Consider the following 12,369-nt stretch of genomic DNA (forward strand, 5'->3'; position numbering starts at 1 on the left):
TAAATTAATTTTTATTAAAAGTTTAAAATAATTAAAAACTTTTTAAAAATTATTACCTAACCACTGATAATAAACATCCAAAAACGAGCACTAAACTTCCTAAATCACCTCAAATCTAGCTCCCCAGACACCCTTCATTTCAAAGCCTTTCAGACCCAAGAGCTAAACCCAGAAAAGAGTCCCCTGAGTCAGCTGCTACTGAAACTAAGTACTCAGCCGGACCCTGACCAGCCCCAGACCAACACAGCCGTCCAAACACCAATCCGAGTGAACCAAATCATTAAAAAATGCAAAGAAACCTACCTGGAACATTGGAACAAAATAACCGAAAGCCAAAGCAGATTAGAATGTTACCGGGCCCTAAAAAGAGAATATAAACTGGCAGACTACCTCACGACCATCAGAGACACAAAACAGAGACAGACCCTCACCAGGTACAGACTAAGCGACCACCAACTGGAAATTGAAAAAGGCAGATACAAGAAATCCTGGCAGCCTAGAGAGAATAGAATATGCGATCAATGTCTGGCTGGCGAGGTTGAAACAGAAATGCATTTCCTCCTAAAATGCGAAAAATTCAACACATCAAGAAACATATTATTCAACAAGCTAAGCCAAACAACCCCAGATTTCAAGGAATTGGATGATCTGTCAAAATTGAGATTAGTCCTAGGAGAAGGAGACAGACCATACCTTGGGGCTAAATATGTAACAACATGTCACAACCTGAGGACTGTTTAAAAGTAAGACTGTTTAAAATTAATATTGAACGTACCAAATGAAGTAGAAAGACTGTTTAAAATTAATATTGTTTAAAAGTAATATTGTATATACCCAACAAATGTCAAATCGATTGACACCGACAGAATGTTGGAAAACTGTACCTTTTTGCTATGTAAGCTTTGGCAATATGGTTCTCTGTAAACTTTCATGCCAATAAAGCATTTGAACTGAACTGAACTGAACTGAAAGAGAGGAGAGAGAGAGAGAGAAAGAGAGAGAAAGAGAGAGAAAAAGAGAGAAAAAGAGAGAGAGAGAGAGAGAGAGAGAGAAAGAGAGAGAGAAAGAGAGAGAGAGAGAAAGAGAGAGAGAGAAAGAGAGAGAAAGAGAGAGAAAGAGAGAGAAAGAGAGAGAGAAAGAGAGATAGAGAGAGAAAGAGAGAGAAAAAAGAGAGAGAGAGAGAGAGAGAGAAAGAGAGAGAGAGAAAGAGAGAGAAAGAGAGAGAGAGAGAGAGAGAGAGAGAGAGAGAGAGAGAGAGAGAGAGAGAAAGAGATATAATCCACAACACCAACAGGGAGATCGACACGAGATGTTCTGTCCTCCCCAACGTCTCCCTGGCCCATCATCCAAACATCAACACAAGGGACCTCTATGACGAAATACATCTACTCAAACAGCGGATGTGGGTTCTTCGCAAGAAACCTCAAACACTGCCAAAAGACACAGCCCTCCCACCCCCTCTACCATTGGGAGCCCAAACAGGACCACCAATGTCCCCCACCCCCCTTTACAAAACCAACAACAGAACCGTGCTTTTATACCTGACCCAAGACCCCCCTCTAGACCACAGACTGTAGACCAAGAACTGAGAAAGATCATGACGATGCTGAACAGCCTGATAGAAAGCCGGAGAAATTATTAATATTGTTATTTATCATTATCATTATTGTTATCTTATCAGTATTATTACTATTATTAGATAGATATATGTGCATGCCTCATGAAATTTATACTAAATCATCATTTAGCATTATAGAAAATAGTGTTTCCACACTCATCCCACAAAATAGGTCCATTTTATTTCGTTTTATTGAACTATATAAATGCGTTCTTTCCACATAAGCTGCTGGAATATCCAGGGCCTCCGCTCCTCAACTTTTGGGATGAAGAGTACAGACCCTGAATTCCTAAAAGCTATAAAAGACATTGATATAATTGTTTTAACAGAAACATGGTGCCAAAAGGACGTGCCGACCCACTGTCCTCCAATGTACCATGAAATCATTGTGCCCTCAGTAAAGAACACTAAAACACGCAAGGGCAGAACCTCCGGGGGAATATTGGTGTGGTATAAGGGAGAACTGGACAAACACATCTCACCGGTAAAACAGGGAAAATCACACGTATGGCTAAAACTAGATAAAAATATAGGAATAGCAAAAAAAGATGTTTACTTATGTGCGATCTACATACCTCCAATAGAATCGCCATATTTCGAAGAGGAGTTATTTGATACTCTCCACATGGAAATCAGCCATTTCCAGGCCCAAGGAAAGGTGATAATATGTGGGGACCTAAATGCAAGGACCGGTTGTGAACCTGACTTCATAGACCCACAGGGAAACAACCATGTGTTTGGCCAGACCCCTTTAGATGTCACACCAGCCATCGCAAATCGGAACAACCTTGATCGTGAAATAAATAAAAGCGGGTAGGGAGGTAGTGCAACTCTGCCAAGCCTTAGGCCTGTACATAGTTAACGGTAGGTTCAGAGGGGACTCCCTAGGGAGACTCACATACTCCTCAACTCTTGGGTCTAGTGTGGTGGACTATACAATCACTGACCTGGACCCCTGCGATATCAACTCATTCACTGTCAGGCAGCAATCCCCCCTCTCAGACCATAACCAAATAAATATGTACCTTAAACTTTCTGCCCAAACTACAGACACAAAAAAGGAACCCAGTAAGCTCCATAAAATAAACCAGACATACAGATGGGCCCCAGACAGTGGAGAAAAATTCATCACAGCACTAAAGTCACCTGATCTCACAAGTAAAATATCAAAATTTAAAGAAAACCCATACGAGATCACCAGAGATGGTGTAAAACATGGCCATAGAGGATATAAATATGATCTTCCATGAGGCAGCTGTAAAAGCCGACCTTGTGAAACAGAAGAGGAAGCGTCACAAAAGACAAAATAAAAATAAGAAATGGTTTGACCACGAATGCAAAAATGCCAGAAAAGACCTGAGAAAAATATCAAACCAAAAGCATCACCAACCAAACAATCCGGAACCTACGTACTAGATACAATGAAACCCTCAAAAGATATAAACACACCATTAGGAACAAAACACAAAACTATACCCACAAAATACTCGAAGAAATTGAAAACTCCACCAATCCAAAACAATTCTGGGAAATGTGGAATAACCTGAGTACAACACAATTGCAAGCATTACCAATCCAAGATGGAGACATCTGGAGAACACAATTTTGAAAACCTCTACAAAGACATCCCAATAACGAAACAAACCCAAGTCAACATCAGGTCACAGAAAAACTCCACACATTAGAAGCAACAATTAAAGACAACCAAAACCCTCTAGACTCCCCAATCACATGGAAAGAACTGGCCACAAAAACAAAATCTCTCCACCTAAAGAAAGCCTGTGGCCCAGACAACATCAAAAATGAAATGCTCAAGTTCAGCAATATGGAGATGCAGGGTGCGATACTCAAACTATTCAACATCATATTACGCTCAGGCTGTTTTCCCGATATCTGGTGCCAAGGACTAATCTCCCCCATATATAAAAGTGGAAACAAATCAGACCCAAATAACTACCGCGGCATCTGTGTCAACAGTTGTCTAGGGAAGTTATTCTGCAGTATTCTAAATAGTAGATTACTTGATTTTCTTAACAAACATAATATCCTCAGAAAAAACCAAATAGGCTTTCTTCCAAAACACCACACAGCCGACCATATCTATACCCTTCACACCCTCATTGGAAAACATATACACCAAACAAAAAATGGGAAAATATTCGCCTGTTTCATCGACTTCAAGAAAGCCTTTGACTCTATATGGCACGAAGGGCTCTATTATAAACTTCTTCAGTGTGGAATAGGGGGCAAAGTCTATGACCTTATTAAATCAATGTATCTGAAAAACAAATGCGGGGTCAAAATTGGAGACAAACGCACCGATTTCTTCACCCAGAGAAGAGGCGTCCGGCAGGGCTGCAATTTGAGCCCGACCCTGTTCAACATATACATAAATGAATTAGCAGACATGCTGGAGCAAAGCGAGTCACCAGGTCTCCGTCTCCTGGATGGAGAAGTGAAATCCCTGTTCTATGCGGACGACCTGGTTCTGCTGTCTCCCACAGAACAGGGATTACAGCAACAACTAGACCTACTCGACAAATACTGCCAAAATTGGGCTCTAACAGTAAATCTAAAGAAAACCAACATCATGATTTTTCAAAAAAGGCCCAGATGTCAGGAAAACAAATACCAGTTTACCCTCAGTGATACCACTATAGGACACACTATGAGCTACACCTACCTTGGTCAAACTATTACAGCATCAGGGAGCTTCAGCATAGCAGTGAATGCACTAAAAGAAAAAGCCCGAAGAGCCCTATATGCAATAAAAAGAAAATTCTACAACATCCAAATCCCAATCAAAATCTGGCTCAAAATATTTGACAGCATAATCCTGCCCATTGCACTGTACGGTAGTGAAGTATGGGGCCCGCTAAATCACCAAAGCTACACTAAATGGGGAAAAACACACAATAGAAGCCCTACATGCAGAATTCTGCCGAAGCATCCTTCGCACCCAAAGAAAAACGCCAACAAATGCATGCAGAGCCGAACTAGGCAGATACCCACTTGATAATAAACATCCAAAAACGAGCACTAAACTTCCTAATCACCTCAAATCTAGCTCCCCAGACACCCTTCATTTCAAAGCCTTTCAGACCCAAGAGCTAAACCCAGAAAAGAGTCCCCTGAGTCAGCTGCTACTGAAACTAAGTACTCAGCCGGACCCTGACCAGCCCCAGACCAACACAGCCGTCCAAACACCAATCCGAGTGAACCAAATCATTAAAAAATGCAAAGAAACCTACCTGGAACATTGGAACAAAATAACCGAAAGCCAAAGCAGATTAGAATGTTACCGGGCCCTAAAAAGAGAATATAAACTGGCAGACTACCTCACGACCATCAGAGACACAAAACAGAGACAGACCCTCACCAGTACAGACTAAGCGACCACCAACTGGAAATTGAAAAAGGCAGATACAAGAAATCCTGGCAGCCTAGAGAGAATAGAATATGCGATCAATGTCTGGCTGGCGAGGTTGAAACAGAAATGCATTTCCTCCTAAAATGCGAAAAATTCAACACATCAAGAAACATATTATTCAACAAGCTAAGCCAAACAACCCCAGATTTCAAGGAATTGGATGATCTGTCAAAATTGAGATTAGTCCTAGGAGAAGGAGACAGACCATACCTTGGGGCTAAATATGTAACAACATGTCACAACCTGAGGACTGTTTAAAAGTAAGACTGTTTAAAATTAATATTGAACGTACCAAATGAAGTAGAAAGACTGTTTAAAATTAATATTGTTTAAAAGTAATATTGTATATACCCAACAAATGTCAAATCGATTGACACCTACAGAATGTTGGAAAACTGTACCTTTTTGCAATGTAAGCTTTGGCAATATGGTTCTCTGTAAACTTTCATGCCAATAAAGCATTTGAACTGAACTGAACTGAACTGAGAAAGAGAGAGAGAAAGAAAGAGAGAGAGAGAGAAGAGGAGGAGAAAGAGAGAGAGAGAGAAAGAGAGAGAGAGAGAAAAGAGAATGCATGCAGAGCCGAACTAGGCAGATACCCACTGATAATAAACATCCAAAAACGAGCACTAAACTTCCTAAATCACCTCAAATCTAGCTCCCCAGACACCCTTCATCACAAAGCCTTTCAGACCCAAGAGCTAAACCCAGAAAAGAGTCCCCTGAGTCAGCTGCTACTGAAACTAAGTACTCAGCCGGACCCTGACCAGCCCCAGACCAACACAGCCGTCCAAACACCAATCCGAGTGAACCAAATCATTAAACAATGCAAAGAATCCTACCTGGAACATTGGAACAAAATAACCGAAAGCCAAAGCAGATTAGAATGTTACCGGGCCCTAAAAAGAGAATATAAACTGGCAGACTACCTCACGACCATCAGAGACACAAAACAGAGACAGACCCTCACCAGTACAGACTAAGCGACCACCAACTGGAAATTGAAAAAGGCAGATACAAGAAATCCTGGCAGCCTAGAGAGAATAGAATATGCGATCAATGTCTGGCCGGCGAGGTTGAAACAGAAATGCATTTCCTCCTAAAATGCGAAAAATTCAACACATCAAGAAACATATTATTCAACAAGCTAAGCCAAACAACACCCAGATTTCAAGGAATTGGATGACCTGTCAAAATTGAGATTAGTCCTGGGAGAAGGAGACAGACCATACCTTGGGGCCAAATATGTAACAACATGTCACAACCTCAGGACTGTTTAAAATTAAGACTGTTTAAAATTAATATTGAACGTACCAAATGAAGTACAAAGACTGTTTAAAATTAATATTGTTTAAAAGTAATATTGTATGTACCCAACAAATGTCAAATCGATTGACACCTACAGAATGTTTGAAAATGTACCTTTTTGATATGTAAGCTTTGGCAATATGGTTCTCTGTAAACTTTCATGCCAATAAAGCATTTGAATTGAAATTGAATTGAAATTGAGAAAGAGAGAGAGAGAGAGAAAGAGAGAGAGAAAGAGAGAAAGAGAGAGAGAGAGAGAGAGAGAGAGAGAAAGAGAGAGAGAGAGAAAGAGAGAGAGAGAGAAAGAGAGAGAGAGAGAGAAAGAGAGAGAGAGAGAGAGAGAAAGAGAGAGAGAAAGAGAGAGAGAAAGAGAGAAAGAGAGAGAGAGAGAGAGAGAGAGAGAGAGAGAGAAAGAGAGAGAGAAAGAGAGAGAGAGAGAGAGAGAGAGAAAGGAGAGAGAGAGAGAGAGAAAGAGAGAGAGAAAGAGAAGAGAGAGAAAGAGAGCAGAGAATCCCTGTTCTATGCGGACGACCTGGTTCTGCTGTCTCCCACAGAACAGGGATTACAGCAACAACTAGACCTACTCGACAAATACTGCCAAAATTGGGCCCTAACAGTAAATCTAAAGAAAACCAACATCATGATTTTTCAAAAAAGGCCCAGGTGTCAGGAGAACAAATACCAGTTTACTCTCAGTGATACCATCATAGGACACACTATGAGCTACACTTACCTTGGTCTAACCATTACAGCATCAGGGAGCTTCAGCATAGCAGTGAATGCACTAAAAGAAAAAGCCCGAAGAGCCCTATATGCAATAAAAAGAAAATTCTACAACATCCAAATCCCAATCAAAATCTGGCTCAAAATATTTGACAGCGTAATCCTGCCGATTGCGCTGTACGGTAGTGAAGTATGGGGCCACCGCTCAATCACCATAGCTACACTAAATGGGAAAAACACACAATAGAAGCCCTACATGCAGAATTTTGCCGAAGCATCCTTCGCACCCAAAGGAAAACACCAACAAATGCATGCAGAGCCGAACTAGGCAGATACCCACTGATAATAAACATCCAAAAACGAGCACTAAACTTCCTAAATCACCTCAAATCTAGCTCCCCAGACACCCTTCATTTTAAAGCCTTCCAGACCCAAGAGCTAAACCCAGAAGAGAGTCCCCTGAGTCAGCTGCTACTGAAACTAAGTACTCCTACTCAGCCGGACCCTGACCAGTCCCAGACCAACACTGCCGTCCAAGCACCAATCCGAGTGAACCAAATCATTAAACAAAGCCAAAGAAACCTACCTGGAACATTGGAACAAAATAACCCAAAAGCCAAAGCAGATTAGAATGTTACCGGGCCCTAAAAAGAGAATATAAACTGGCAGACTATCTCTCGACCATCAGAGACACAAAACAGAGACAGACCCTCACCAGGTACAGACTAAGCGACCACCAACTAGCAATTGAAAAAGGAAGATACAAGAAATCCTGGCAGCCTAGAGAGAATAGAATATGTGATCAATGTCTGGCTGGCGAGGTTGAGACAGAGATGCATTTCCTCCTAAAATGCAGAAAATTCAACACATCAAGAAACATATTATTTGACAAGCTCAGCCAAACAACCCCAGATTTCAAGGAATTGGATGACCTGTCAAAATTAAGATTAGTCCTGGGAGAAGGAGACAGACCATACCTTGGTGCCAAATATGTAACAACCATGTCACAACCTGAGGACTGTTTAAAATTAATATTGAATGTACCCACTGATGTACAAAGACTGTTTAAATTAATATTGTTTAAAGTAATATTGTATGTACCCAACGAAGGTCAAAATTGTTTGACACCTACAGAATGTTGGAAAACTGTACTTTTTGTTATGTAAGCTTTGGCAATATGGTTCCCTGTAAACTTTCATGCCAATAAAGCATTTGAATTGAAAATTGAATTGAATTGAATTGAATTGAATTGAGAGACAGGGATAGATACAGAGGCAGGAAGAGAGAGAGAAGGGCGAGGGTCCAGGTGGGCGAGTGTAGTCAGTTCCTCGGGACTGAGCAGCAGCTGCACTTCGGAGCAACAAAGATGAAGGCGCAGCACATGTACAATGTCCGCTGGAAGGTGGCCAACGTAAACAATTTTTAGGCCCACGGTGAAATCTTCTTTTAAAAATTCAGAAAATTGTTTAAACCGTGAAAAAAATACAGGAAAGCGACGTTGAATGTCCCGCAGTAAGTTCCAGTTAAATTTTGCTAGGTGTTGCCCGCTTTTTGAAAGAGTTAGTTAAATCATATTATGAAAGAGGGGAAAAAGTTTGTGTCGGTTTGTACCTCAGAGTGTGTGAGAGACGGAGGGAACGGCAGCAGAAAAAACTTCTCCAAAAACTGATCCCAACTCATCGCCAAGTCTGGGGATAGATAACCTCACTGCCGCCTAAGGAAGTTTAACCGCTTTATTCACTTCCCAATTGAGCTCAGTTTAGAATTAGAGTTTATTTTATTTATGTTCAACAACAACATTGAAGAGGGAACAAGAAACTTGGAGCAACTTGTTCTGTCAAAGCTGCAACAAGACTTGAAAGAATTTAAAGATTTTTAAATGAATTTTTCCAAAAAATGAATGTTAAAAACCACTTTTTTCCTCCCTAAGTTTCGATTTTGGAAGAAACAAGCAAAAATCAATTTTCCCCTCATCAAAACATGTTTTAACCAGGTCTCGAAGTCCAAACACTTTTTAAAGAGGTTCTGAAATGCATAAAACATTTTAAAATTGAAATTTCTCAATATTTGATTTTGAGCAATCGACGGAAGTGAGTAGCTTTACACAAACATGCAACCATGCTGTTGAGGGGGGGGGGGAGGGCGGGGAGGATTTGTAGGAGTTACATATTACTTAAAAAAAATCATTAAGACGTTTAGGAAAAGAACCAAAAAAAGGGGAAAAACACAAACCATTTTATTTTGTCTGTCGTTCTATAGTCCTAACAAGTCCCAGGAATAATGTAAATATAGATTTCCTCAAATGTTTAGTAGAGTGTTAATAATAACAAGAGTTATGTAATGATGTATAAAATTGCAGGAAGCTACCTTAAAAAAGAAAGCACTATTTGTTTCTCGAGACAGACACAGAAAATACTTCGATTAAACTGATAATGTACAATTTTGATTTGGTATAAATGTTTGAAAGAGGAGATTAAAAATTGAGAGCACAATGAAGTTTGTTTCCCACGATTTAATTGGGAAGTACCTAAAATAATTCAACACTTTGTGATAAGAGCAGGGATCAATATTGTGGAGAACATTCGAGAGAAAAACATTAAAAGTGAAATTCGTAAATTAACATCTTTACGTCACCATATTAGTAAACATTTCCAAGTCAATCTGATTGGTTCTCCTGTCCTGAAGAAAGATGAATGTTTATTTCTGTTAAAGCATAGCTTTTCCTGCTTTTTGTTTTTAATTTGGTGATGCAAATTGTGTGCTGCATTTCTGACATGTTACATGGAGGGGGGGGGGGGGGGGGGTGTGCTGGTTCAAGAAGACCATCTTTATTAATGGATGTGATTGAAGTTGAAAATACAGATACCCGTTCTTATTCAATTCTTTTTAATACTGTGAACTAAACAACTACAGCATTTTATATTTGTTGGTTGTCTGGTTGCTTTGTGATTAATATTCTAATCACTTACGTGGACGTACAGCACGTCAGTGCCATAGAAAAGCTGCTGCTCCTGCTGCTTGTGCAGCCACTGCTATAGTGACATGAGGGATAGGCTAATACATTGAAAACTTTAAAATTAATACTAATTACACAAATAGATATGCCTTTCAGCGCATCTTGGGTTTTTGGATTGTTTGTCGATGCATAACCACGTAACTGAGTGACATTTCTGAAGTGTTAATGCATTATTATGCAGTTATTTTATATCCCAGTCATTTCTGACAAGTATTTTAGAGTTTGTACATGATGAACTAAAGCTTTTATTTAATTCTACCATAAACAAACTTGCAGAATGGGCATGTAAATGACAAATGATAGACTTAGATAAATGTGAGGTGGTGCATTTTGGTATGAGGAATAAGAAGGCCACATACTCTTTGGAAAATAAGAATCTAAATAGGGTAGAGCTGCAAAGGGATCTAGGGGTATAGCTTCACAAATTATTAAAAGTAGCAGCGCAGGTTAAAAAATCCATTAAAAAGTGCAAATAAAGCACTGGGGCTCATTTCAAGAGGAATAGAATTCAAGCAGAGAAATTATGTTAAACCTGTATCAAACCTTGTCTGATTGTCTCATGATTTGAGATTGAGACGGCGGGGTGGCAATATGGCATTCGTGCATAAATGCTTTTAAGTGGTTGTGGTTGTTGTTGCTGTCGTGTTGGAAGAGGTGCGGGTGCACAGTGTAATCAGTGAATGACTGACCACAACTTCAGGATTTCCGCATTGGGATGCGCATGTGCTACATCCCGAAGTTGCAGACAGTTTCAAGGGGTAATAATAGCGCCAACCACAAATTCTGGGCCATCATTTTTTTTCCTGATACAGGCAAATTCGATTGAAAAAAGTCAAACTGATGAGATCTATTGACTGGAAAAGCATCACAGCCTAGTCTGCTCTTGCATCACAACGTGGCTATATTTGTTCTATTGATTGTTCCTTCAATTATGTAAACATGCCAGCTACTGTCAGCTGTAATACAATGTTTTTTTCAGCATGTTCAAACTAACTGGCAATCAAATACAAAAAACTGAAATCTCGCCCTCAGGCATGGTCTTTTCATTTCTCACCATCAATTCGTTGTTATGGGGCAATTCAAACAGTTAGAGCACCGAAGGTTCAATGTTGTCAATGACTGAAGGTGGTTTGTGGGATATGGCACATATGAAATCTATAGAGGATAGCTCACTGGTGATGAGTAATGACAGCCCTTTCACATATGTACAACACTTGTACCCCATGAGCACCACAAACAGTAGTGTACCAATGTCTGGAATAGGAACATGAAACTCCAGACTTCCTCAATTCTAAAAACAAGATTAAAAAAAAAAATGTGCCAAACAGATTCACTAGGAAGTTACCAGTTATGAGAAGTTTTATCCCTATTAGAATGAAGGTGGTTAAGGTCGTCAACATCATAAAGGGTTACGATAATAGTGATAATTGTTGCTTTTGATTGGTGGGACACTGATCAAAAAAGCACAAATTTTAAGATAATCACAGAAAAGTCTAGCCACCTTCCCATGACATTCAATGACATTACCATCACTGAATCCCCCACCATCAACATCCTGGAGTCACCATTAACCAGAAATGTAACTGGACCAGCTATGTAAATACTGTGGCTACAAGAGCAGGTCAGAGGCTGGGTATTCTGCGGTGATTGACTCACCTCCTGACTCCCCAAAGCCTTGCCACCATCTACAAGGCACAAGTCAGGAGTGTGATATAATACCCTTCACTTGCCTGGATGAGTGCAGCTCCAATAAAGCTTGACACCATCCAGGACAAAGCAGCCCGCTTGAATGTTTAAGGTGGCGGATGGGGTGCCATTCACTCCCTCCACCACCGGCGCACTGTGTACCATCTAGAAGATGTACTGCAGCAACTCGCCAAGGCTTCTTTGACAGCACCTCCCAAACCTGCGACCTCTACCACCTAGAAGGACAAGGGCAGCAGGCGCATGGGAACACCATCACCTCCAAATTCTCTCCAAGTTACACACCTACCTGACTTGGAAATATATCGGCGTTCCTTCATCGTCGCTGGGTCAAGATCCTGGAACTCCCTCGCTAACAGCACTGTGGGAGTACCTTCACCACACGGACGGCAGCGGTTTAAGAAGGTGGCTCACCACCAACTTCTCAAGGGCAATTAAGGATGGGCAATAAATACTGGCCTTGCCAGTGACGCCCACATCCCGTGAATCAATAAAAAAAAAACTGGACATTGGTATTACCAGCCAGATTAAGTGGTGACGCACTTGGATCTGTTTCAGAAGCTTTGGGTT

The 12,369-nt window shown here is 40.5% G+C and overlaps 1 protein-coding gene across 1 annotated transcript in view; it reads right to left on the reverse strand.

Annotated features, from left to right (window-relative positions):
- The window catches only part of ndufs4 (NADH:ubiquinone oxidoreductase subunit S4), a 132,503-nt gene that overhangs the window by 73,046 nt on the left and 47,088 nt on the right, over positions 1-12,369 (reverse strand). The window lies entirely within an intron of this gene.

This window comes from Somniosus microcephalus, chromosome 2, assembly GCF_052327205.1.
Source record: "Somniosus microcephalus isolate GS21.2 chromosome 2, FLI_Smic_1.0, whole genome shotgun sequence".
NCBI classification, from domain to species: domain Eukaryota; kingdom Metazoa; phylum Chordata; class Chondrichthyes; order Squaliformes; family Somniosidae; genus Somniosus; species Somniosus microcephalus.